We start from the raw sequence: 26,925 nt of genomic DNA, 5'->3' as shown, positions 1-26,925 counted from the left end.
GCACCAACCCTATTTACCAGTCCAACCTTGCGATGACTGCACTCCATGCGTACGCCAGTACGCGTATTACCTGCTACAGCTTCACTTCCGCCGCTGCTAGTCCTTTCCCCCTTAATGGCTGTTGCATCGAATATCTGAAAGGACAAACACTGTTATTCGCCGGCAATACATCTGTGTGCCATCAACATGGATTCATTGACGTTCCCTGATTTGTGCTTAAATGCAATATGACAAATACAGGTCGAATAGAAAATCATATATCATACAAGGATGGATGCATTGATGCGAGAATGTTCCTGTTCTAAGAGCTTTGAAGTGTATGATCACATGACCTTAGCGCAGCACTTTCTGTCACAGTGCTGCGGTTTTTAAGACTATGGCACAACTTTGGTGCTCATAGTACTGATGTCAGAAAGTTGAAAAGCTGTGTTGACCCTATAGAGATGTAAGTATTTAATTTGTAGGCACCACACAGTTTCTAAGCGGTCACAGCGATAACGAGAATTGCCTAGGAACGTAAAGAGAATAAGGTTATTTGTGCCGCAAATACATGCCAAAGGTGCGTCCTTTGAACAAAACACCACGTAAACGTTATAAAATCTCATGCATATGACTGACTACTCCGCTGTTGCAGTACGCCGTGCATATTGACAAAGTAAACTCCGTTTTTCAAAGTCGCCCTTGTTATAAATCTGTTTTCCCCGGGTTGGCGCCAGAACCAGCAAGAGTGCACGTTGAAAGTACCCCTCGAAACCTGTTGCCCCTTTTCATGATTATCTTCAATTGGCACCGGAGCGCGCCGCACGCAGGCCGCAATGCGGCTGGCATGGCGGTGGTTACTCTCTGGAATGTATATCTTCCTTTCCTATCGAGTCTGAGGAACCCGCTGAGCTGATGTTCTTATTTTAAAGGTCTTATGAAGGTTACCCTTGCATTAAATGCTTTCTACATTCTCTGGCTACTGTCAAGGAAAAGTTATGCCTCGGCACTGCTACTGGAAGATACAAAACCTTACCGAGCATATATTGTGTCGAGCATGAGAACCATTGGCAATCAGCCCATACGTTTATCTATTTGTTTAAATTAACCCTTAATAAACTGGCCTGTACAATCTCATGTCTGTCGTGCAAGAACTCTAGCCCTTTGTGCACTGTGCGGCCGTGCCCCTACCTATTGCACAATTAGAGGAAATTCATTGTATGTTTTGGGATATCGCATCGCCCCACCTCAACCCCCTTTAGACTTCATGCACTTCGATGGCTGCAGTTGTTGGTACACTAACGATTCCTCCTTATGTTCTCAGAGTCTGGTAGTGGTTTACTGAACGCCAAATTGTGGCATGTGTCGTAACGGCGACTGGCAGGTGAAGCAGTCGGTGAAAGACAATGTAAATTTCATTGGTTATTTATTAACAACCCATTAAAATCTTGTAAAGTGCTCCTCCCGTGACAGCTTAACTACACTATTTAGGATTTACATCAAACACCGCTTTGAAATTATACCTTAGAGGAGGCCAACGCAGGCCCCTTCTTGCACCTGTTCTGATTATTACTTTGTTAAAAGTTAGGCAAAGAGAAAAGCACCCCAGGCCTCAAGGTGGAAAGGCATATAGACCGGGGTGGTGCTTGGTTCCGACACACAACTTGCATTAATTATATCAGAGTCCTATTTGCGGTTCATGAGCTTCCAATTGCAGGTGTGATTGCAAGCTCCTTCTCGGGTCAAGGAAGCATCGCGCTGTCAGCGGGGCACTTGGGCACTTCTGTTCTGGGGCCTACCCTGAATCCTCACTGGCCCGCAGCGAATTGCCCGCGTCCTTTCCACATATAATTGAATGCCTTTGTATGGAGGAAACAGATGCCGTCTCCGAGAATCGAACTCGGGACCTTCAGATTATGCCACTGACGCGCTGCCATCTGCGCTAAGAAGCTGCGCACCCTCCGCTAGATGCATGTATTGTTGGCTCCATACGGTATTCCTCTCGCAATAAACCTTCACTGTTGCCTGAATGAAATTGGCCCCCGTTCCCTGCTTTGAAGTAAATGCAGGTGTGCGACATTACGCGAACCGTCCCGTACGGCCCCTGAGGTCTACATTGCTAGGCTCGCCGAATTTTGGCAGCCTTTGATATAATTGACCCGCCTCAGTGTGGTAATGCTAACCTGTATCAACTAGTCTCCAATGATTGAAAGTGTGGTCGAGACTGGCTTAGCGGCCCGTTCATATATTATCGCAATGTTATAAAGTGTTTGGACGTTTATACTGGTGGCTGGACCTCGTGGCCGAGCGGTCCAAGACGCTGGATACAGGCTCCACTCTCTCTAGAGAGATTGGTCCGAATCCCCCCGCTTCCAAGTTTCAGGTGCCGAGCAGGCCGCTGTAGCTGTTTAGTCAGGGCGAGTGAGGGCTACGCTGAAATTAATTCTAAGGGTGTTACGAGTCAGTAAATAGTACATTTTCATACATCTGCCCGCTAATCACGCTGGGCCGCGAGGTCAGTGAACTGTACCGGAGGCCACAGAAGGTGCTAGAAATTATCCTTTTAACGCGGAGCAACTCCCCCCGCCCGCCTGGTATAAACTTAAAGTGCTAGGCCGCCCTCATGCCCATGCGGTCGAGACCGCAACTTAAAGCTGAATTCCCCCGCAACCCGTTCTACGCGTCGCGGAACCCGTGGAGTAAAGGGTGGCATCTCACACTTTGTCATCCGGTGAAAACAGCTCGGCCACCCTCGACCCTGCCTGCTCGCACACTCGTCTGTAGAACCGATCACGTGTGTGCCGGGGTTAAGTTCGTCTCGCAACTTGTTATCAAGGGCAACCCTCGACCCTGCCCGCTCGCACACTCGCCTGTTAGACCGATAACGTGTGTGCCGGGGGTAAAAGTTCGATAAAAGTACATGGTGAGACAGCTCGGCAGCCCTCGACCCTGCCTGCTCGCACACTCTCATGTAAAACAGATAGCGTGTGTGTTCGTCACTTAGGCCCAAGATGGCGTACTATCTCCCTGCGCTTTATACTGCTTCTCATGCGGCCATTAAAAAACCCGCCGCCCGTTCTACGCATCGCGGAACCCGGGGGTTAAAGGGGCATTTCACAATTTGTTATGAAAGCGCATGGTGAAAACCGCTCGCACACTCACATGAGGACATATAACGTGCTTCTCATGCGGCCATTAACAACCCGCCGCCCTCTATAAACTTAGACGTGTTAGGCCGCCCTCCTGCCCATGCGGTCAAGACCGCGACTTACAGCTGAATTCCCCCGCATAGCCCGTTCTACGCATCGCGGAACCCGGGGTTAAAGGGGCATTCACAATTTGTTATAAAAAGTGCATGGTGACAAACCGCTCGCACACATATAACGCGTGTGTCTGTCCCACAGGCCCAAGATGGCGTAATATCTCATGCGCTCTCTAATGCGGCCATTAACAACCCACTGCCATCGCACTCAGAGCGTTCATGGCGCCAAACAAAATAGACCTTCACATGTATCATCACTGTCTTTCATTCCCCCGCCGCTCGAACTACTCAAGCAAACCACAGAAACCGCTCGAACTACTCCAGTAAACCACAGAAAAATAACGCTCAATGAGCCTAAGCCAGAACTACAATCTACCCGCCACACAAAACCCCCCCCGTGGACGCACCACTGGGCCCCATCGACCTGGTCATGCCCAGGGACAGGGCCGGGGGGAGGCTTAGTCGTGACCATACCTTTGTCAACGCGACGACTTGGAGAAGCGCAGAGCAGCCCGGAGCGACGGCAGGAAAGGCCGAGCCTCGCTGCCGCGCTGCTTTTGAACCCTTCGGGGCCGCCCCTCGCCCCGGGGGCCTGCGCCCATAGGCCGAGCCTGGAAAGGGGCGGATCAGTGCTGGCGTGCGCGCGGAATGTGGGACTAAGATGCTGTCTTCGCTTAGCTCCCCTTCGCGTCGCGCGGCCAGCGGCAGAGTCGCAATACTCTGTTTAGTCTTTGCAGATAACGAAAAATCGTGTAAAAAAAAAGAAAAGGAATCGAGCAAAATCAGTAGGCCACTAATGGGATCTCTTTTTGACCTCGCTAAAATAGAAACATTAGGAACAACCCCTCATGACAAATACAAAACTAGTGAGATGAACTGAACTCCACACAATGATGGCTGCAAAACAGCTCGGCTCCGCCACCCACCCCGCCCAAAATAACGATAAAGAACGGCTGCCATGATTGGTTGCGGAATGACCACGACGGAGCTACGAAATGGTGCTGCTCTCATGCTAACCCCAGCTTCAGTCTGAAACATCCAGAAACACTGTAGACTACCAATTCGATCAGTTCCGGTAGCGCCCCAATGTAACCCGGTAGAGAAGAACTAGCCCTCCCCTCTTTGACTGATGGTTCTTGTTGCCTGTCCCTTCTGTTGTCATTTAACAGAACTATTTAGCCTGCTGAAAGGGGTTGTGTTCCGACCGCTGGTTGGTGGAGACATTTTGACTATATTCTGTACCTGCGTTGTCGCGTAATGCGTCATATGACGCGCCGCGTTAGCGCATCCGGAAGTCATCCGGGGCGCGCAGCGCGTAACGTAAGCATAACAAGTCATGTGACTTGTTAATAAAACTTTTCATTGGTTCATTTTACTCTTCTTATTGTAATGATGAAAGGCTTGGTCATATGACCTAAAAATTACGCTTTTCATTACTTCCGAACATTATTTTTTCTTAAATATATGTTATAATGTTCCAGGCTAATGTACTTTCCCGGAAATTTTACAACTGTCCTGCAAGTAAAATATATTCTTTTTTCGAGAAAAAGAGCGTTTCTTCGTCCCATGACGGAGCCGTTGAGCAAAAGAGGGTCGACCTGCTGTCTTAGTCGCCGATACGCCTGAATATGAGATTCTTATCGATCACTTTATGTTGCAGGAATAGAAAACACAACAGCCCTTGACCATTTATCTTTACTGCGTTCCTTCGTATTATACCTTTTACCCTTCATGTAATTGGTCTGCTTTATTTCACTTGCCTTTTAATGATTCTAAAACAGTCACTATTATTAAAAACTTTACCAATGTATATACTACTACCATGTTTTCTTTTATAAACCTTTATTGTGAAAATTTCATTATACAAATACGAGCCTATAACCACGTGGGCCTGCCACAGAGCAAACTGTAATCGTATATGATGAATAGACATTTACACTGTAGAGGAACGTAACGGGCGGGCCATTAGGTTGCAAGAACTAAGGTGTCTAACAGTTACGGAATCGGTGGACGTACATTTTATAATTAAAATACGACAGGGCCAGTTACAATAAAATTATCTAGATATACATTTGCGGGCAAGTACCATGGGTGACGTTAATTCGAACTTTCAACAGTACAGTAATCAATAACACATCAGAACTTAATGTCAATAGGGATGTCGAAATATTCAATCAATTCTCGTCCCCGCCCGCCATGTGCTTCAAAACTGCATACGTATCTCGTGATTTCAAGGTTCTGCAACCAGTACACAACAAGGAGTTACGAGTCCCATTTATTCCGGCGCCATTTTGGGCGAGGACGGGCAGGTCCAGGATATAGTCAAAATGTCTCTACCAACCATCGACTATGATGATGTTCATATGCTGTATTTATTAGAGTAACACTCATCTGTCCACATGAAATTAATTTGCCACAATCTAAACATGTCATTTTAATCTTTCCAAAGTTCTTCTAAATATTTGGGACCGTTTCCCTTGCCTCTGAAGCTCTCAGTGCCACTTCTTTGATGAATGTACTAGCAGGTCAGGGGTTCTCCTCCAAATCTCTCTTTTATGCAGCACTATAATTAATTGGTGCCACCTCTCCATATGACGATGCATGGTATAGTTACCACAACTATATTTTTTTCGGTTCCTCTGGAGAGTTCATCGTGGCAGATGAAGCGTGTAACGTACCGGGCATTTACCTTTTTTTGCATGTACAGGAAAGGAAAAAAAAATCGAGCGTCCGAGTTCTAAGGTGTCCCAGGGCCATTTTAGTGGACCAGGCCCAAATCCAAAGAACAGGCCACCATTTTGAGAGTCCTCTTGCAGCCGCCTGTCGCTGTAGCATCAAGAGCAGCCGAAACTCAGCTGAATGGCAACTGAAACGGTAAAGGGGCGCCCCACTACAGCAGACGAGCCTCCACCTAGGAAGGCCCATTCACGCCAGCTCCCCCCCCCTTCGGGCACCCCACGCCGTTATTCGGAGCAGTATTGTAGGATGGCCACACCAGTGCGGCAACTTGCTAGACATCACCTCGGTGGTAACCGAATCTCAACGCCTTGTGGTGTCTCCTATTCAGAAAACATTGTTATGCTGCCTTCGACCTATTCGCCGCAAGTGCGCACACAACTCAACTGCATAGCTTGCTAGACACCACCTCGGTGCCATCCGGATCTTGGAATGTCAGCACCTTTTGGTGTCTTCTCTTCAGAAAATATTGTTGCGCTGCCTTTGGCCCCATTCGCTCATCGGTCCGCTACTGACGCCATCTCACAGGCTAATGGGGCGCCCCACGCCGAGTTTCAGCATTGTAGAATAACCACACCAGTACAGCAACTTGCTAGACATCACCTCGGTGCCATCCGGATCTCGGCGCCCCACTGCAGATGAAGTGCCTCTCAACTATGAAACCACCACGGTGACATCCGGATCTTGGCGCGTTGTGCTGCCTTCGGCCTATTCGCACATCGGTCCGCTACTGACGCCATCTCACAGGCTAATGGGGCGACCCACGCCGAGTTTCAGCATTGTAGGATGACCACACCAGTACAGCAACTTGCTAGACATCACCTCGGTGCCATCCGGATCTCGGCGCCCCACTGCAGATGAAGTGCCTCTCAACTATGAAACCACCACGGTGACATCCGGATCTTGGCGCGTTGTGCTGCCTTCGGCCTATTCGCACATCGGTCCGCTACTGACGCCATCTCACAGGCTAATGGGGCGACCCACGCCGAGTTTCAGCATTGTAGGATGACCACACCAGTACAGCAACTTGCTAGACATCACCTCAGTGCCATCCGAATCTTGGCATCTCAATGCCTAGTGGTATCTTCCATACAAAAAATATTGTTACGCTGCCTTTGGCCCCATTCGCACATCAGTCCGCAACTTAGACATCACCTCGGTGCCATCCGGATCTTGGCATCTCAGCGCCTTGTGGTGTCAGTCAGAAAATATTGTTGCGCTGCCTTTGGCCCCATTCGCACATCGGTCCGCTACTGACGCCATCTCACAGGCCAACGGGGCGCCCCACGCCGACTTTCAACATTGTAGGATGGCCACAGAAGTGCGACAACTTACTAGACACCACCTCGGTGCCATCCGGATCTTGGCGCGTTGTGCTGCCTTCGGCCTATTCGCACATCGGTCCGCTACTGACGCAAACTCACAGGCCAACGGGGCGCCCCACGCCGACTTTCAGCATTGTAGGATGGCCACACCAGTGCTGCAACTTGCTGGACACCACCTCGGTGCCATCCGGATCTTGGCGCGTTGTATTGCCTTCGGCCTATTCGCACATCGGTCCGCTACTGACGCCGCCTCACAAGCCAACGTATTTTCTCCGCATTTTATACCCTATGCCGCATAACAGGTCATGTGACTTGTTTATAAAACTTTTCATTGGTTCATTTTACTTTTGGTTTCCTAATGATGGAAGGCTTGATCATATGACCTAAAAACAACACTTTTCATTGGATGAAAACTTTTTTTTTCCCCCAAACGATGAAAGCCCCACCTTGTTTCTGGATGTTTCAGACTAAACTGGCGTCAGCATGAGAGCACCACCATCTCGTACCTCCGTCGTGGTCATTCCGCGAGCAATCATGGCAGCCGCTCCCCACCAGAAGCCTGCAGGAGTCGGGGCCCCCAAAACTTTTGATGAATTCTCAAGGCGGAGGGGACGCTTTCGAGAATGGGGTCCAAGACCTAGCAGACAAGCGTCCGATTTCCAAGGTGTCCCAGGGCCATTTCAGTGGACCACGCCCAAAAAGGAAAGAGCCTGCCGCCATTTTGAGAGTCCTGTGGCAGCCGCCTATCGCTGCACCGCAAGAGTGGGCGCAACTCAGCTGAATGGCGGATTTTGACACAGTGGACCAAAAGCGGACGGAATGGCAACTGAAACGGTAAAGGGGCGCCCCACTAAAACAGATGAGACTCCACCTGGAGAGGCCCGTTCACGCCGCCTCCCCCGGGGCGCCCCACGCCGTTATTCGGAGCAGCATTGTAGGATACCAAAACCAGTGCGGCAACTTACTGGACATCACCTTGGTGCCATCGTTCTGCTGCCTTGGAACTATTCGCACAACAGTTTGCTACTGATGACCCACCCCCCGCGACGCCCCACGCCGTTATTTGCTGGGTGGCAACTTACTAGACATCACTTTCGTGTCATCTAGATTTCGGCGCGTTCTGCTGCCTTGGAACTATTCGCACAACAGTTTGCTACTGATGACCCACCCCCCGCGACGCCCCACGCCGGAAATCTGGACGTTGTGCTGCGTTGGGACTATTCGCACAGCCGACCGCTACTTCGTTGTTTTTCCCTAAAAATGTTTATATGTTATTACTATTTTTGTTTTCTTGTATATATTTATAAATTATTAAAGTTTTATAATCTTACTACTTTGTTGGAGTGCTATATATTTTTAATGTGACACATAATTGTAAAAACTTTGATGTACAAAGAGTCATCCCTGGAATCTTCCGCTTCACGCTCGGTCCCCTCCCCAATCACAATACAGGATGGTTTTCAGATAATAGCAACGCTTCTGCTGTGACGGATCTCATCGAGTGTGGGCCTTGATCTACTATAACTCCTTTGAAGAGGGGTGATTCTTTACAGCTGTGGCCATAAACTACATCTGCAGGGCTAGCTGATAGCCTAGGACCGGCCTGGACAATCGGACACAGAGGAAAAGGAGTGTCAGAGGGTGCGGTAGTGAATAGGGCGAAAGGGAGGTGTCGGGCGGGCACAGGGTGTGATTCTCAGGGAAGAGCAGCGCAGATGGGGGGAGGTTTATTACCCATGCATAAGACAGAGAGCGGGGGTGACCACTGCCTGGGTGAGATGCTTGCGAGGGTGGGGAGCCATGCTAAGGATCGACAGCGTGCACAGAGTGGGTCTGGTCAAGGCATCTAAAATGGCTGCCGTGCACGACAAAAGTGTGGCATTTGAAAAAAGACAAGATGGCGCACACAATGTTTTTCAACAATTCCTGATTTCCTTCGAATCGAACGTTAACAGACGTTGGGGCATATTACCAAAGTTAAGCGATATTTATCCCTAACGATGCATTGCAAAGATTTTTTTACCGTCAGAAATTATCGCAGATAAACCTTGCTATTATCAAGGTTTATCGCAAATACGATAAAAAACGACCGCAATGCATTAATATCGCTGAAAACTCAGCGATATTCATGCATTACCGAGCTAATGCTCTTAGCCATGTTATCCACCTCCCATTGGATAACATGGCTAAGAACTGCTCAGGGCAGCTGTTACTTTTTGGAGATATTCGCGCTTATCTCGAATATTTCCAAAAGTTGATAATAGGAGATAGCGATGTTAGCGACTGTTTCCAGTCGCTAACATCTTGGCATGCCCACTTTGCATGTCATTAGTGATAAATATCACTCACATGCAAAGTGGGACCCAAGATGGTCGCTATCTCCTACTAGCCGTCGCTAACTGGTGTTAGCAACAGCTAGGTAATACAGATATAATTTTATCTCCGCGAAGCGGAGCGCTGTTACAGATATATATCTTGTTTTTGAACGTTAATTTCTCAAAATGCACTGAAGGACATATATTGAGACATAGCAAAGGCACATCGGGCTACCAGTCCCTAGGAGATAGCGATGTTAGCGACTGTTTCCAGTCGCTAACATCTTGGCATGCCCACTTTGCATGTCATTAGTGATAAATATCACTCACATGCAAAGTGGGACCCAAGATGGTCGCTATCTCCTACTAGCCGTCGCTAACTGGTGTTAGCAACAGCTAGGTAATACAGATATAATTTTATCTCCGCGAAGCGGAGCGCTGTTACAGATATATATCTTGTTTTTGAACGTTAATTTCTCAAAATGCACTGAAGCACATATATAGAGACATAGCAAAGGCACATCGGGCTACCAGTCCCTAATATTTTACCAAGTTTCGTGCAAATCCATTCAGCCGTTCGATTATTATTATTATTTTTTTTTTTTGCCCCGCGGGGCCCTTTTAAAACCTCCACATCAAACCTAGGGGGTCAGCGAGGATCTACTATGCCCCCTTATGGTCATTTGCCCCTTCGCTTTGGCCTCCTCTTGTCTCTCGATCCTACCGAGAGACAAGATGGCGGCCGCTACGTACTGTTTGGAATGTTTACAGACACCGGAGAGCCAATCAGCTTCGCTTCGCAAAGCTCCGTAACGCGAAAAGTACGCGAAGCGGTGCGCTGTTACAGATATATATCTTTTTTTGAACGTTAATTTCTCAAAATCCACTGAAGCACATATATTGAGACCTAGCAAAGGCACATCGGGCTACCAGTCCCTACAATTTTGCCAAGTTTCGTGCAAATCCATTCAGCCGTTCGATTATTATTATTATTTTTTTCTTTTTGCCCCGCGGGGCCCTTTTAAAACCTCCACATCAAACCTAGGGGGTCAGCGAGGATCTACTATTCCCCCTTATGGTCATTTGCCCCTTCGCTTTGGCCTCCTCTTGTCTCTCGATCCTACCGAGAGACAAGATGGCGGCCGCTACGGACTATTTGGAATGTTGACAGACGCCAGAGAACCAATCAGCTTCGCTTCACAAAGCTCCGTTGCGCGAAAAGTACGCGTCCTGGGCCGCTGCCCGGTCCGCTGTTACAGATATATATCTTTTTTTAAACGTTAATTTCTCAAAATCCACTGGAGCACATATATTGAGACCTACAAAAGGCACATTGGGCTACCAGTCCCTACAATTTTGCCAAGTTTCGTGCAAATCCATTCAGCCGTTCGGGCTAAAAGTGAGGCCAACCGCCCTATGGAAAACTCAATGTTAAAAACACGTTTTGGGACCCCCTTTTTTCTCGGCCCCCACTGGACGAACCCCCCCCAAATTTTCAAGGGCTGCTCAGAAACAAAATGTGCCATTTTCCTGAAAATTTCAGCCAATTCCGTCCACAAACGCCAAAGTTATTAGACATAGAATTTTCAAAAAACCCATAGAGAAAAAATCCTAACTATATATACCTACTGGCGACCGCCAGTAGGTAATATATATATATATATATATATATATATATATATATATCATGCTCACTGCTCCTTTGTTTTTCAAAAGATACCGCACTCACAGGGATGCTGTTCAAGTTCCTTTATTGCAGGCAAAACAAACCCTTTTCGGCGTGACGCCTTCCTCGGTGTTCAAAACACACCGAGTGAGACTAGTTTAAAAGCATTACCATTGGGGCATAACGTCAAAGAAAGGACAAAGCGTCTATGATTAAAAAGGCGCCATTTTGGAAAGGTATTTTTCCTTCGTTCTATGCAATATTTACAATATTTACAAAGAAAACCTCTCACTCTTCTTGACCGTACTTGATAAATATTCACAAATATTTACAAATTTATCTTGACGTATATCGGCAACATTCCTTTCATTCCTTTTCATTGTTTTGACGTATACCTTTGGAAAAGCAGTTAATTGGGCACGTGTCTGTTACCATTTTTGACAACCACGTTAAAGTAAGGACAAAGCGTCTATGCTTGTAAAGACGCCATCTTGGAACGCAGGGAGGTCAGGTTTCTCATTGCGATTGGTCGCGTATGCTCGCAACCACTCGCAATGAGAAACTTCCAGTCCGTGTTGAGATAGCTGCTGCTCGAGCAGAAATCTACTCGAGCGGCAGAAAACGACCGCTTGCTCTATGCAAGATGCAGTTCGCACTGATTGCACAGTGCAGACAAGCTTCCGGCACTGTGCAATCAGCGCGAACAGCATTTTGCACAGTGCACTACGCAGTTCGCGTAGCTACGCGTAGGGCTACTTCGCAAACTACGCCCAGGGTTAGCTTGAATCAAGTGGCACAGAGAGCCCAAGACCTACGTCTGGGCATATCCGGCTCAATTATGGTGAGGAAGCAAAAGTAACACAAATTTTGGACGGAATGTGGAACTATTCAAACATTCACCCCCAGTCAGGAGATCTGGTTTAAGTCCATCGTTCTTTTGCTAACCATGCCTCCCCAGTCTTTAGAAACGCTTGCAGCATGAACTGCTGGAGGGAATGACTCCAAATTAGGCAGACAGGTAGCTTTTGGTCCCCAGATTACACTTTTTGTTATGTGGGATAAATCCATTCAGTAGTTTGTGAGAAATTAAAGGACCTCCTAAAATTGAAATCTTGAGTTTCGACTAATTTGCAATAATTTCGCAATGATTCACAAATGATTGTGCTAACAGAAATGCCATGATTGGCTGACCACATCTGAGCAGAAAATTGGGGCAGCCTATTTCTTTTATCGGCACAGTCACCAGGGCTAAAGTGAAATGGAGAAAGTTAAATAAGGGTTCGGGTTGGATCCACCCTTACCCCAGGGGTGGGATATAGGGTTGTTTCTGGGATATGGAATGGGCAGAAAACATAGAATTTGCTGAGATGCTAAGCAAGACGCCCCATGTCACAACAAATTTCCAAATGTCACTGGAAAAATTATGAGATCCCACAGCTGTGCCTCCCACGAACATTCACTCAGCACATATAGCCCCATCTAGTCTGCATCCAGTCCCACTGCGCTGGACATTGAGGCATTGTGGGATATGCAGTTCCACTACACGGGGCTGCACGAGGATGCTGACCACATCAAGGGGGCGGAGCAAAAGAAGTGATAACAACAGCGTGGAAGGACTGTATTGTGTCGCAGCGCTAGGAGCAGTTGGTATAGGGGCGCTGAAGAAGGCTGATAATGCCGAAATGCATTCGCCTAAGCCATTTAGCTAATAAAGTGCTCCTGACATTCTCCCTTTGGGTCACGGCCTTTTTCTTTGGAGGAGGAAGCTGTTTACATATTTATGCGCTAGGCCAGTGCGCATCCACGTGTACCCCCGCGGCAAAAGTTGGTCTGGACTTTCTGGCTGGCTCGGCTGAGCTCTTTTCCTTGGATTGCGGAAGCAATAAGTTCCAGTAACCACCACGACGCTCTGCGGAAACGGCGGCAGGGGATATCTTATCCTCTATTTGGGTAACCGGGACTCCTGTGTTGACCCCCGCAAAGGATTCCGAGCTGACAGGTAGCAGCGGTAAAAAGAAGGGGGACTCGAAGGGGCACGGAGTTGTTTCAAATGTCTTACCTCCCAATGAGATCCCACAGCTGTGCCTCCCACGAACATTCACTCAGCACATATAGCCCCATCTAGTCTGCATCCAGTCCCACTGCGCTGGACATTGAGGCATTGTGGGATATGCAGTTCCCCTACACGGGGCTGCACGAGGATGCTGACCACATCAAGGGGGCGGAGCAAAAGAAGTTATAACAACAGCGTGGAAGGACTGTATTGTGTCGCAGCGCTAGGAGCAGTTGGTATAGGGACGCTGAAGAAGGCTGATAATGCCGAAATGCATTCGCCTAAGCCATTTATCTAATAAAGTGCTCCTGACATTCTCCCTTTGGGTCACGGCCTTTTTCTTTGGAAGAGGAAGCTGTTTACATATTTATGCGCTAGGCCAGTGCGCATCCACGTGTACCCCCGCGGCAAAAGTTGGTCTGGACTTTCTGGCTGGCTCGGCTGAGCTCTTTTCCTTGGATTGCGGAAGCAATAAGTTCCAGTACCCACCACGACGCTCGGCGGAAACGGCGGCAGGGGATATCTTATCCTCTATTTGGGTAACCGGGACTCCTGTGTTGACCCCCGCAAAGGATTCCGAGCTGACAGGTAGCAGCGGTAAAAATAAGGGGGACTCGAGGGGGCACGGAGTTGTTTCAAATGTCTTACCTCTCAACGAGATCCCACAGCTGTGCCTCCCATGAACATTCACTCAGCACATATAGCCCCATCTAGTCTGCATCCAGTCCCACTGCGCTGGACATTGAGGCATTGTGGGATATGCAGTTCCACTACACGGGGCTGCACGAGGATGCTGACCACATCAAGGGGGCGGAGCAAAAGAAGTGATAACAACAGCGTGGAAGGACTGTATTGTGTCGCAGCGCTAGGAGCAGTTGGTATAGGGGCGCTGAAGAAAGCTGATAATGCCGAAATGCATTCGCCTAAGCCATTTATCTAATAAAGTGCTCCTGACATTCTCCCTTTGGGTCACGGCCTTTTTCTTTGGAGGAGGAAGCTGTTTACATATTTATGCGCTAGGCCAGTGCGCATCCACGTGTACCCCCGCGGCAAAAGTTGGTCTGGACTTTCTGGCTGGCTCGGCTGAGCTCTTTTCCTTGGATTGCGGAAGCAATAAGTTCCAGTACCCACCACGACGGTCGGCGGAAACGACGGCAGGGGATATCTTATCCTCTATTTGGGTAACCGGGACTCCTGTGTTGACCCCCGCAAAGGATTCCGAGCTGACAGGTAGCAGCGGTAAAAAGAAGGGGGACTCGAGGGGGCACGGAGTTGTTTCAAATGTCTTACCTCCCAACGAGATCCCACAGCTGTGCCTCCCACGAACATTCACTCAGCACATATAGCCCCATCTAGTCTGCATCCAGTCCCACTGCGCTGGACATTGAGGCACTGTGGGATATGCAGTTCGACTACACGGGGCTGCACAAGGATTCTGGCCACATCAAGGGGGCGGAGCAAAAGAAGTGATAACAACAGCGTGGAAGGACTGTATTGTGTCGCAGCGCTAGGAGCAGTTGGTATAGGGGCGCTGAAGAAGGCTGATAATGCCGAAATGCATTCGCCTAAGCCATTTATCTAATAAAGTGCTCCTGACATTCTCCCTTTGGGTCACGGCCTTTTTCTTTGGAGCAGGAAGCTGTTTACATATTTATGCGCTAGGCCAGTGCGCATCCACGCGCATCCCCGCGGCAAAAGTTGGTCTGGACTTTCTGGCTGGCTCGGCTGAGCTCTTTTCCTTGGATTGCGGAAGCAATAAGTTCCAGTACCCACCACGACGCTCGGCGGAAACGGCGGCAGGGGATATCTTATCCTCTATTTGGGTAACCGGGACTCCTGTGTTGACCCCCGTAAAGGATTCCGAGCTGACAGGTAGCAGCGGTAAAAAGAAGGGGGACTCGAGGGGGCACGGAGTTGTTTCAAATGTCTTACCTCCCAACGAGATCCCACAGCTGTGCCTCCCACGAACATTCACTCAGCACATATAGCCCCATCTAGTCTGCATCCAGTCCCACTGCGCTGGACATTGAGGCATTGTGGGATATGCAGTTCGACTACACGGGGCTGCACGAGGATGCTGACCACATCAAGGGGGCGGAGCAAAAGAAGTGATAACAACAGCGTGGAAGGACTGTATTGTGTCGCAGCGCTAGGAGCAGTTGGTATAGGGGCGCTGAAGAAGGCTGATAATGCCGAAATGCATTCGCCTAAGCCATTTATCTAATAAAGTGCTCCTGACATTCTCCCTTTGGGTCACGGCCTTTTTCTTTGGAGCAGGAAGCTGTTTACATATTTATGCGCTAGGCCAGTGCGCATCCACGCGCATCCCGCGGCAAAAGTTTATCTGGACTTTCTGGCTGGCTCGGCTGAGCTCTTTTCCTTGTATTGCGGATGCAATAAGTTCCAGTACCCACCACAACGCTCGGCGGAAACGGCGGCAGGGGATATCTTATCCTCTATTTGGGTAACCGGGACTCCTGTGTTGACCCCCGCAAAGGATTCCAAGCTGACAGGTAGCAGCGGTAAAAAGAAGGGGGACTCGAGGGGGCACGGAGTTGTTTCAAATGTCTTACCTCCCAACGAGATCCCACAGCTGTGCCTCCCACGAACATTCACTCAGCACATATAGCCACATCTAGTCTGCATCCAGTCCCACTGCGCTGGACATTGAGGCATTGTGGGATATGCAGTTCCACTACACGGGGCTGCACGAGGATGTTGACCACATCAAGGGGGCGGAGCAAAAGAATTGATAACAACAGCGTGGAAGGACTGTATTGTGTCGCAGCGCTAGGAGCAGTTGGTATAGGGGCGCTGAAGAAGACTGATAATGCCGAAATGCATTCGCCTAAGCCATTTATCTAATAAAGTGCTCCTGACATTCTCCCTTTGGGTCACAGCCTTTTTCTTTGGAGGAGGAAGCTGTTTACATATATATATATATATATATATACATCAAAGCTCCAAGGTTCCCACCTGTTGTAGACGCACTCTGACATCCACCGCAGCAACCTTCATGAGGTATAGGCCGGAATGGCGGGCGGATCCAGTTTACAGCATGCCGGACGCGTTTTGTGCTCATTGCACTCTTCAGCGGCGCGACAGTCATTTTGGCATAGAGGCCACACCTCCCACTTAAAAATATGAGCCCTCCAATGGGCGACTCGAATGAGTCAGCGTTGGTTTGTGCGTCTTGTAGTTTGTCCTTCAGTTATGTGCCGCTGTCTGAAATGTTTCAAGCCCACCAATGGGCCTCCACTCGCACATCCGGCTTGTCAATCCTGCATGGATGCCTCCACATTGAGACTCCGCGGCCCCAAATTTCCGGGTGGTGCATCTCCCGCGGCTGGGAGGCTGCGTATAAATCAAAGCTCCAAGGTTCCCACCTGTTGGAGACGCACTCTGACATCCACTGCAGCAACCTTCATGTGGTAAGAGCCGGAATGGCGGGCGGAAGCAGTTTACAGCATGCCTGTCGATTCACGCCGGACGTGTTTCATGCTCATTGCACTCTTCAGCGGCGCGACAGTCATTTTGGCATAGAGGCCACACCTCCCACTTAAAAATATGAGCCCTCCAATGGGCGACTCGAATGAGTCAGCGTTGGTTTGTGCGTCTTGTAGTTTGTCCTTCAGTTATGTGCCGCTGTCTGAAATGTTTCAAGCCCACCAAAGGGCCTCCACTCGCACATCCGGCTTGTCAATCCTGCATGGATGCCTCCACATTGAGACTCCGCGGCCCCAAATTTCCGGGTGGTGCATCTCCCGCGGCTGGGAGGCTGCGTATAAATCAAAGCTCCAAGGTTCCCACCTGTTGGAGACGCACTCTGACTTCCGCTGCAGCAGCCTTCATGAGGTAAAAGCCGGAATGGCGGGCGGATCCAGTTTACAGCATGCCTGTCAATTCACATCCGACGCGTTTCGTGCTCATTGCACTTTTCAGCGGCGCAACAGTCATTTTGGCATAGAGGCCACACCTCCCACTTAAAAATATGAGCCGTCCAATGGGCGACTCGAATGAGTCAGCGTTGGTGTATATATATATGCAGCTTCCACATTTGTGGAAACCTGGGATTTCCCTCAACCAGGTACCACGTGTTTTGGACTTAGTTAAAAGGTGGCTGTGCACCAGCATGTCCTGTAAAGACTGGCATTTTCTGTATGTCAAGTGTGGTGTAGGGCTAACAAGTTTTCCAATTGTAATGTCCTTTCTGACAATATGCCAATGCTTCCGTATTATCTAGTGGATTTCCTGTGAAGCATGGTTGAAAGTGGTAATCAGCCTAACTTCTTGTTTCCCAACAACTTTCTCTCTTGGTATCAGTAAGCTATTCCTATTCCTTTTTTCCACTTTGTCTGATGCTATTTTTATACTCTTGCTAGAGTAGCCTCTGCTTTTAAAGCGGCCCCTCAAGTTCTTAGCTTACTTTTGGTAGGAGCCAGTGGTGCTGCAATTCCGTTTGGCTCTAATTAATTCACCGTGCGGAATGCTGTTCTTAAGATTGGTTGGATGGTAGCTTTGTGCATGTAAAATGCTGTTGCTGGAAGTTGGCTTTCTATATAGGCTAGTGTGTAGTGTGTCCTGTTTCACCTCAACTAAGATGTCAAGGAACTCTATACTGGTCTTGTCAGTTTTACTGGTCAATTATAAGTTTAATCCTTGGATGAAATTGTCTAAGGAATCCTGTGGCCCGTCCCATATAAGAAAAATGTTGTCTATGTAACGAGTCCACAGCCTAATATTATTCATGCGTTGTGTGTTGCCCTCATGCCACAGGTGCTCCGCCTCCCACCACCCCATAAACATGCAGGCGTACGAAGGAGCGAAGCAACTTCCCATGGCAGTACCAGTGTATTGTTCATACCAGTCCTCTTTAAACAGGAAGCAGTTGTTATGTAAACAAAAGTGTAGCATGCGTAACAATAGTGCAGTATGATCAAACATAGTGGCTGGTCTGTCTCTAAAATAGCATTTGCACGCTTGTAGGCTAAGGTCATTTTGAATGCAAGTATATAAGGCAACAAAGTCTATTGTCCCCAGTATGTAGGTGTCTTTCCATGGAATTTCTTGTACTTTGGACATGAAATCCATGGTATCCCTGTAGTATGAGGGTAAATTGAGAACATAAGGGCACAGAAAGTAATCAAGATATATGGACGTGTTTTCCAAAAGGCTCTGATTGGCCGATATGATCGGTCAACCCGGGGGGTCAGTGGGATGTTTGTGCATCTCTGGTAGCATATAAAATACCGGGGTCACAGGTTTTCTGGGCAATAAAAACAAAAATTCATTTTGACTGAGCATGTCACTCTCACACCAGTCATTTAACATTTCGTGACACGTCTTAATGCTTTTGTTGTACCTAGCCAGACTTGATCTCAGATAGCATCAAGAGAATTCGAGTTGTCTCTTGGCTTCTGTGCAGTATTTGTTGAAATCCTATAGGACCACATTGCCCCCCTTGTCAGAGGGCTTGATTACAAAGGTGGTCGCAAGTTTCAGTGACTACAAGCCCGTTCTTTGCGCTGCAGTTAGATTTCTGGCAAAAATATATATATATTCTCAAAGTAACTGGAAGACTTGTTCACGTGAGCCAGGCTTCCGTGTACGCCAAAACATGTTGTAAGTGAATAAACACCCTTGGATGATGAAAACCTGGTGATACTTTGTGGCTGAGAGCGCATTGAATTGGAACAGTTTCTTTGAGGATTAATTACCGGCATGCTCCGCTGGCTCGTGCGCCACCTCCCACGGGGCCAAAGCAGTTAGAAGGAGTGACTTTTTGGGACATATATATTACCTACTGGCGGTCGCCAGTAGGTATATATAGTTAGGATTTTTTCACTATGGGATTTTTGAAAATTCTATGTCTAATAACTTTGGCGTTTGTGGATGGAATTGGCTGAAATTTTCAGGAAAATGGAACATTTTGTTTCTGAGCAGCCAGTGAAAATTTGGGGGGGGGGTTTGTCAAGGGGGGGCTGAGAAAAAAGGGGGGTCCCAAAACGTGTTCTTCCCATGTTAATTTCCATAGGGCGGTTGGCCTCACTTTTAGCCCGAACGGCTGAATGGATTTGCACGAAACTTGGCAAAATTGTAGGGACTGGTAGCCCGATGTGCCTTTGCTAGGTCTCAATATATGTGATCCAGTGGATTTTGAGAAATTAACGTTCAAAAAAAGATATATATCTGTAAGCGCGCTCCGGGCAGCGCTCCGGTTCGCGTACCTGACGCGTAACGGAACTTCGCGTAGCAAAGCTGATTGGCTCTCCGGTGTCTGTCAACATTCTAAACGGTCCGGAGCGGCCGCCATCTTGTCTCTCGGTAGGATCGAGAGACAAGAGGAGGCAAAAACAAAGGGGGAAATGACCATAAGGGGGCATAGTAGATCCTCCCTGACCCCCTAGGTTTGATGTGGAGGCTTTAAAAGGGCCCCGCGGGGCAAAAAAAAATAAAAAAAAATTTGCGTGGGGAGCGCCCGGTACACGCACCGGGAAGCGCTCTGGGGAGCGTACTATAAGGAAAAAAGAATGATAGACTTTTCAAATATTGTATGTTAATTGATTGTTTGTTTTGTTGATTTTTTTTTATTTCTTTATTTTTTAAGCAATTATTTATTATTGTCATTGTGTTTCAAAATTTAATAAAATGTCTAACATTTCACTGTCTGAAATGTCGTTATTTTCATTGAACATAGTTTGTAATGTTTGAGTGTGTAAAATGTCCTCATTTTCAAGGAGGACATCTACTGATTGCACACATTGCAGTAGTTCTTCGTCCCAAGTTTCATCCATAAAATCAATGTAATTTGGATCAATGATTTCTTCGTTGGTCTCTGGAAGGACAATTTCAAATGACATTTTCTGTTCGCCTTCCATTTTGCCTGAAATTTGCATTAAAAAAAAATATATTAGTAGAGATAGGGCACTGTTGGGATTAATTTTAGATAGGCAGTTTTTAACAGTGAATTTATCTTTGGTCAGTGTATAGTATCAGAGTGGAAGTAGGAATATAAAAAAGTGTGTGATTTAAGGTAAATAAATTCATAATTATACAAGACAAGCCTAACTCCATCCATAACTATAACAGAGAAGTCTATCTAAATGTATAACTACTATAGAGGGATAGTATATAACTATCAGAACATTTTTACCATATTATCTTAAAGTGCACAATATACTTCAGTTTTTAAAATAACAACTTACCTTTATAAAGAAGTTGAAGTAATTACTGAAAATCCTATTGAAATGTACACCAGGAAGTAGTAGTCAAAATGGCTGTGTTTCTCTCTCTTTTTTTATATATATTCAGGTACATAACCAATCAAATGTCAGGTAAAAAAAGTAGAAAATGAAAGTAACATTTTAATTGGTTGTCAATTCCAACACTTCAGATGTGTTTTGTGAAGTAATTTACCTCAGGGTATTTAGAAAGGTGTACAGGCTAAATAACTAAATGGAATTCCAACCAAATTAGTGAAAATGGTAGGGATTGGTATGTAGTATGAGCAATTCTATATTTGGTGAAAGTGTCTCCAGGGTTTCTTTTGTAAATTACTTTCCCACCTTTTTTAATGGAGCGCTTCCCGGTGAGCGCCCCGGTACGCGAACCTGCAGCGTAACAGGAGTCCACCATTTTGTGTTTCGGTCGAATTAAAATACAAGATGGAGGACAAATAATGTTCAGAATGGGTAGAAGGGGGCACGGTAGACGTATCTTGACCCCCTAGGTTTTCTGAGGGTGGCTGAGGAGGCCCATATGTGCGGAAAAAAACCATTTTTTTTTTATTTCGCGCGGTTAGCTTCCGGTTCGCGTACCGGGTAGCGCTCCGGGGAGCGTACTTTGTTGAAAATTTGTAAAAAAAGTTAGAGTAAAATAATAATTGTGAGTGATCAGATGTAGGGTAGCTCTGAGAAGCGCTTTTGGGTTTATGGTACATTTAGGTACTTATAAGTAGGTACCAATGCACAGTCTTAAATTCAAAATGAAAACTCTGTTGCCCTCATCTGAGAAGTGAACTCCATCACCTCTGTAGATATCTTGCATGTAGTAACGCAAGTTATTGTTGTACATGGAGCCCATTCCATGGTCTCTCATGTAAGCTGAAACAGATTTGTTTACATGCTTCCTCGACTTCTCAATTTGTGAACAAAATTGGTTCGACCACCTCCATTTCTGTCTTTGGCATATATTTGAATATACCAAGGCAGTTTGAGGAAAAAGTGCCATCAATTGCTCAAAGGTGTCTTTTAAAAGCATTTCCAGACCTACACCAGTCAAAGTGCCCAAGTCATTACCTCCACAGTGCACAATTAACAGGTCAGGTTTAGGCAAATGCATAAAGGTTTTCACCAATGGTATCAATTGGTGACATTTTAATCCTCTGTGGCCAAACCACTTAATTTCCACATCTTGTAAATTGAGGTTAGATAAATTTCTGTTCTCAGCATACCTTTGAGCCCAGTAGATGTAACTATGTCCAACAATCCAGACAGAAAACATGGTGAGAGAAGGTTCTGCTGCAGTCAGATGAAGTGTGGCAATGAAATGGCAGTTGGAAAAAAAAGAGTTTAAAATGAAAAAAACGGTGGAGTTTCTGTGTTAAGGAAGCAGTAGCAGTGATTGGTGGATTTTGATTGCTGAAAACAGAAAGTTAGGGTGCATGGATGTGTTCTTTGAAAGATGTAATTTGAATGGTCAAGAAAAAATCATTTAATGAAAGATTGCACTGGATACGCAGGTGCACTGAGAGTTCAGAGTTCAATTGAAACATTGTTGTGTGAACTTGCAAACATCAGAGGTCTTTCAGGAGGTGGTTGCTATGCAAAAAAGGCAGAAAGGCCAGAGGGGGGAAGGGTGTTGATTTGAAAAAAGTGAGGGAAGAGTTTTGATTGGGTGACATGAGAGATATGTGTGATGAGTTACAGCATTTCTGTGCTTTTCATAGCTGCAGACTCTGGAGTGCATACCTTTTGCTCTGCTAAAGACAATTTGGTGTGTTTCTGAGACTGTTTTGAAACTCATAAAGTATTTGCTAAGGTGAGAAAAGATTCATTTAATTTAGATAGAGAATAGTATGGTTTTGGGAGAAAATTATGAAGAAAGTTGTGTATTTAAAATGTTGCTTGGTGTCAAGTGTTTTACAAATAGATTTTGTTTCTTTGTGTTACACAGCCATGTTAAAAGTGATGCAAAAAAAGTGCAAGGGTCATACAAAAATGCTTTCATGTGTCTTAGGGTATTTTAACTCACTTCCTCATGAATGTATGAATATAATTGCTTTAAAAGATGTGTTTAAAAACGTTTTTTGAAATCAATTAGGTTTCTTGATATGTACTGCTAGAGTTTCATAGGTTGCTTGGGGCATATTTTCAAGGCTTTTGAGTTCCTTTTGATGTAATTTTTCCCATTTTCATTTAAGACCTTTCCCTGTGGTGCAAGGTCCTTGTAAATATGCCCCCATCTGTGCTTGGCAAATTTAGATTTTAATTCTTTGACTAACATAGCCATGTTAAAAGTGACCCAAAAATGTTGCAAGGGCCTTAAAAAAAACGATTTCATGTGTCTTAGGCCATTTTAAGTCATTTCTCCTTGAATGTAGATATTTAATTCATTTAGATGATGTGTTTAAAAACGATTTTTTAAAACAATTAGGTTTCTTGATATGTACTGCTAGAGCTTCATAGGTTGCTTGGGGCATATTTATAAGGCCTTTGAGTCTCTCTGATGTTATTTTTTCCATTTTAATTTAAGACCTTTCCCTTTGGTGCAAGGTCCTTGTAAATATGCCCACATCTGTGCTTGGCAAATTTAGATTTTAATTCTTTGACTAACATAGCCATGTCAAAAATGACCCCAAAATGTTGCAAGGGCCTTAAAAAAAATGCTTTCATGTGTCTTAGGCCTTTTTAAGTCATTTCTCCTTGAATGTAGGTATATAATTAATTTAGATGATGTGTTTAAAAACGATTTATAAAAAGAATTAGGTTTCTTGATATGTACTGCTAGAGCTTCATAGGTTGCTTGGGGCATATTTATAAGGCCTTTGAGTTTCTCTGATGTTATTTTTCCCATTTTAATTTAAGACCTTTCCCTGTGGTGCAAGGTCCTTGCAAATACGCCCCCATGTGTGCTTGGCAAATTTAGATTTTGATTATTTGACTTACATAGCCATGTTCCATACAGTTCTAACCTTCTGCGTAGTCTTTGATATGCTAGACTCCATCTGCACTATGAGATACCTAAGCAAAGGAAACATAGGTGATGTGATTGTGAAATGAGGAAAAGAAACTCCACATTTTTCAATTACATCACCTGTGTTTCCTAAGTTTCCGAATGAGATTGTGCAGATGAGGTTTAGGTCTGTCCACGGACATAGAAAAGGTCTGGCCTTTGTTCAAGGGTGAAGTGGATATGACTTACTTCATTGGTAGGCCTGCACATGTATTATCTGCTCTATACTCTTCAACAAGTGTAAATCTCATCTGCAACCCTGAGTAGGCCTCACCTCAAACAAACCTCTGGATAGGTCACACCTTATCGTCATCCTGAATCAATCATTTAAAATGTTAGGGACAGATTTATGATAGGTGTGTGACTCTTTTGCGCCACTGTGCGTCACTTTTGTGACGCAGCGGTGGTGCAAAAGATTTCCTATGTGGTGACATATTTACAACTTGATGCATCTAGGCAGATGTGTCATGCTGTAAAGTCCCGTGCCACATGAAACCGATGCAGCAGTGATGCAAAAGATGCACCATGTTGCAAGACAGGCCTCATTTCATTTCCAACAAGATAAGATGCTGAATCTTCTGTAAATGTCAAAATTGTTGTATACAGTGCTCAACTTATGTGTACTCTTTGATATGCTAGAGTCCATCTGCACTATGAGATACCTAAGCAAAGGAAACACAGGTAATGTGATTGTGAAATGAGGAAAAGAAACTCCATATTTTTCAATTACATCACCTGTGTTTCCAAAATTTACAAATGACATTGTGCAGATGAGGTTTAGGTCTGTCCACGGACACAGAAGAGGTATGGCCTTTGTTCAAGAGTGAAGTGGATATGACTTACTTCATTGGTGGGTCTTCACATGTATTATCTCCTCTATACTCTTCAACAAGCGTAAATTTCATCTGCAACCCTGAGTAGGCCTCACCTCAAACAAACCTCTGGATAGGCCACACCTTATCGTCATCCTGAATCAATCATTTAAAATGTTAGGGACAGATTTATGATAGGTGTGTGACTCTTTTGCGCCGCTGTGCGTCACTTTTGTGACGCAGCGGTGGTGCAAAAGATTTCCTATGTGGTGACATATTTACAACTTGATGCATCTAGGCAGATGTGTCATGCTGTAAAGTCCCGTGCCACATGAAACCGATGCAGCAGTGATGCAAAACATGCACCATGTTGCAAGACAGGCCTCATTTCATCTCCAACAAGATAAGAAGCTGAATCTTTTGTAAATGTCAAAATTGTTGTATACACTGCTCAACTTCTGTGTACTCTTTGATATGCTAGAGTCCATCTGCACTATGAGATACCTAAGCAAAGGAAACACAGGTGATGTGATTGTGAAATGAGGAAAAGAAACTCCATATTTTTCAATTACATCACCTGTGTTTCCTAAGTTTACGAATGACATTGTGCAGATGAGGTTTAGGTCTGTCCACGGACACAGAAAAGGTCTGGCCTTTGTTCAAGAGTGAAGTGGACATGATTTACTTCATTGGTAGGTCTTCACATGTATTATCTCCTCTGTACTCTTGAAGAAGCGTAAATTTAATCTGCAACCCTGAGTAGGCCTCACATTAAACAAACCTTTGGATAGGTCACACCTTAATGTCATACTGACTTAATCATTTAACATGTTAGGGACAGATTTATGATAGGTGTATGACTCTTTTGCGTCACTGTGCGTCACTTTTGTGATGCAGCGGCGGGGCAAAAGATTTGCTATGTGGCGACATATTTAAAAATTGATGCATCAAGGTACATGTGTCATGCTGTAAAGTCCCATGCCACATGAAACCGATGCAGCAATGATGCAGAAGATGCACCATGTTGCAAGACAGGCCTCATTTCATTTCCAACAAGATAAGAAGCTAAATCTTCTGTAAATGTCAAAATTGTTGTATACACTGCTCAACTTATGTGTACTCTTTGATATGGTAGAGTCCATCTGCACTATGAGATACCAAAGCAAAGGAAACACAGGTGATGTGATTGTGAAATGAGGAAAAGAAACTCCACATTTTTCAATTACATCACCTGTGTTTCCTAAGTTTACGAATGACATTGTGCAGATGAGGTTTAGGTCTGTCCACGGACACAGAAGAGGTATGGCCTTTGTTCAAGAGTGAAGTGGATATGACTTACTTCATTGGTAGGCCTGCACATGTATTATGTGCTCTATACTCTTCAACAAGTGTAAATCTCATCTGCAACCCTGAGTAGGCCTCACCTCAAACAAACCTCTGGATAGGTCACACCTTATCGTCATCCTGAATCAATCATTTAAAATGTTAGGGACAGATTTATGATAGGTGTGTGACTCTTTTGCGCCGCTGTGCGTCACTTTTGTGACGCAGCGGTGGTGCAAAAGCTTTCCTATGTGGTGACATATTTACAACTTGATGCATCTAGGCAGATGTGTCATGCTGTAAAGTCCCGTGCCACATAAAATTGATGCAGCAGTGATCCAAACATGCACCATGTTGCAAGACAGGCCTCATTTCATCTCCAACAAGATAAGAAGCTGAATCCTCTGTAAATGTGAAAATTGTTGTATACACTGCTCAACTTATGTGTAGTCTTTGATATGCTAGAGTCCATCTGCACTATGAGATACCTAAGCAAAGGAAACACAGGTGATGTGATTGTGAAATGAGGAAAAGAAACTATATATTTTTCAATTACATCACATGTGTTTCCTAAGTTTACAAATGACATTGTGTAGATGAGGTTTAGGTCTGTCCACAGACACAGAAGAGGTCTGGCCTTTCTTGAAGAGTGAAGTGGACATAACTTACTTCATTGGTAGGCCTTCACATGTATTATCTCCTCTGTACTCTTCAACAAGCGTAAATTTCATCTGCAACCCTGAGTAGGCCTCACCTTAAACAAACCTCTGGATAGGCCACACCTTATCGTCATCCTGAATCAATCATTTAAAATGTTAGGGACAGATTTATGATAGGTGTATGCCTCTTTTGCGTCACTGTGCGTCACTGTTGTGACGCAGCGGCGGTGCAAAAGATTTGCTATGTGGTGACATATTTACAAGTTGAAGCATCTAGGCAGATGTGTTATGCTGTAAAGTCCTGTGCCACAGGAAAGTTGCGTCAGGTTTTATATAGGTGTTTTGTTGCAGGGTGGGCATTCATTTGCATGAAAGCCCTGTAAAACTAACACAGTGAAATTTAGAAGATTTCACTGAGTCAGATTTATAGCATTGCTGAATCAAATCCTTACGCCTGTTTGAAACAGGCATAAGGAGTGAAGCACCATGCAATGTGTGGCTTCCTCCTGTGCATTGCAGTAGACATGTCGTGTTTACGACGTGATTCGTGCAATGTGCTGCT

This window comes from Lissotriton helveticus, chromosome 4_1, assembly GCF_964261635.1.
Source record: "Lissotriton helveticus chromosome 4_1, aLisHel1.1, whole genome shotgun sequence".
In the NCBI taxonomy this organism is placed as follows: Eukaryota; Metazoa; Chordata; class Amphibia; order Caudata; family Salamandridae; genus Lissotriton; species Lissotriton helveticus.
This window is presented reverse-complemented; position numbering follows the sequence as displayed.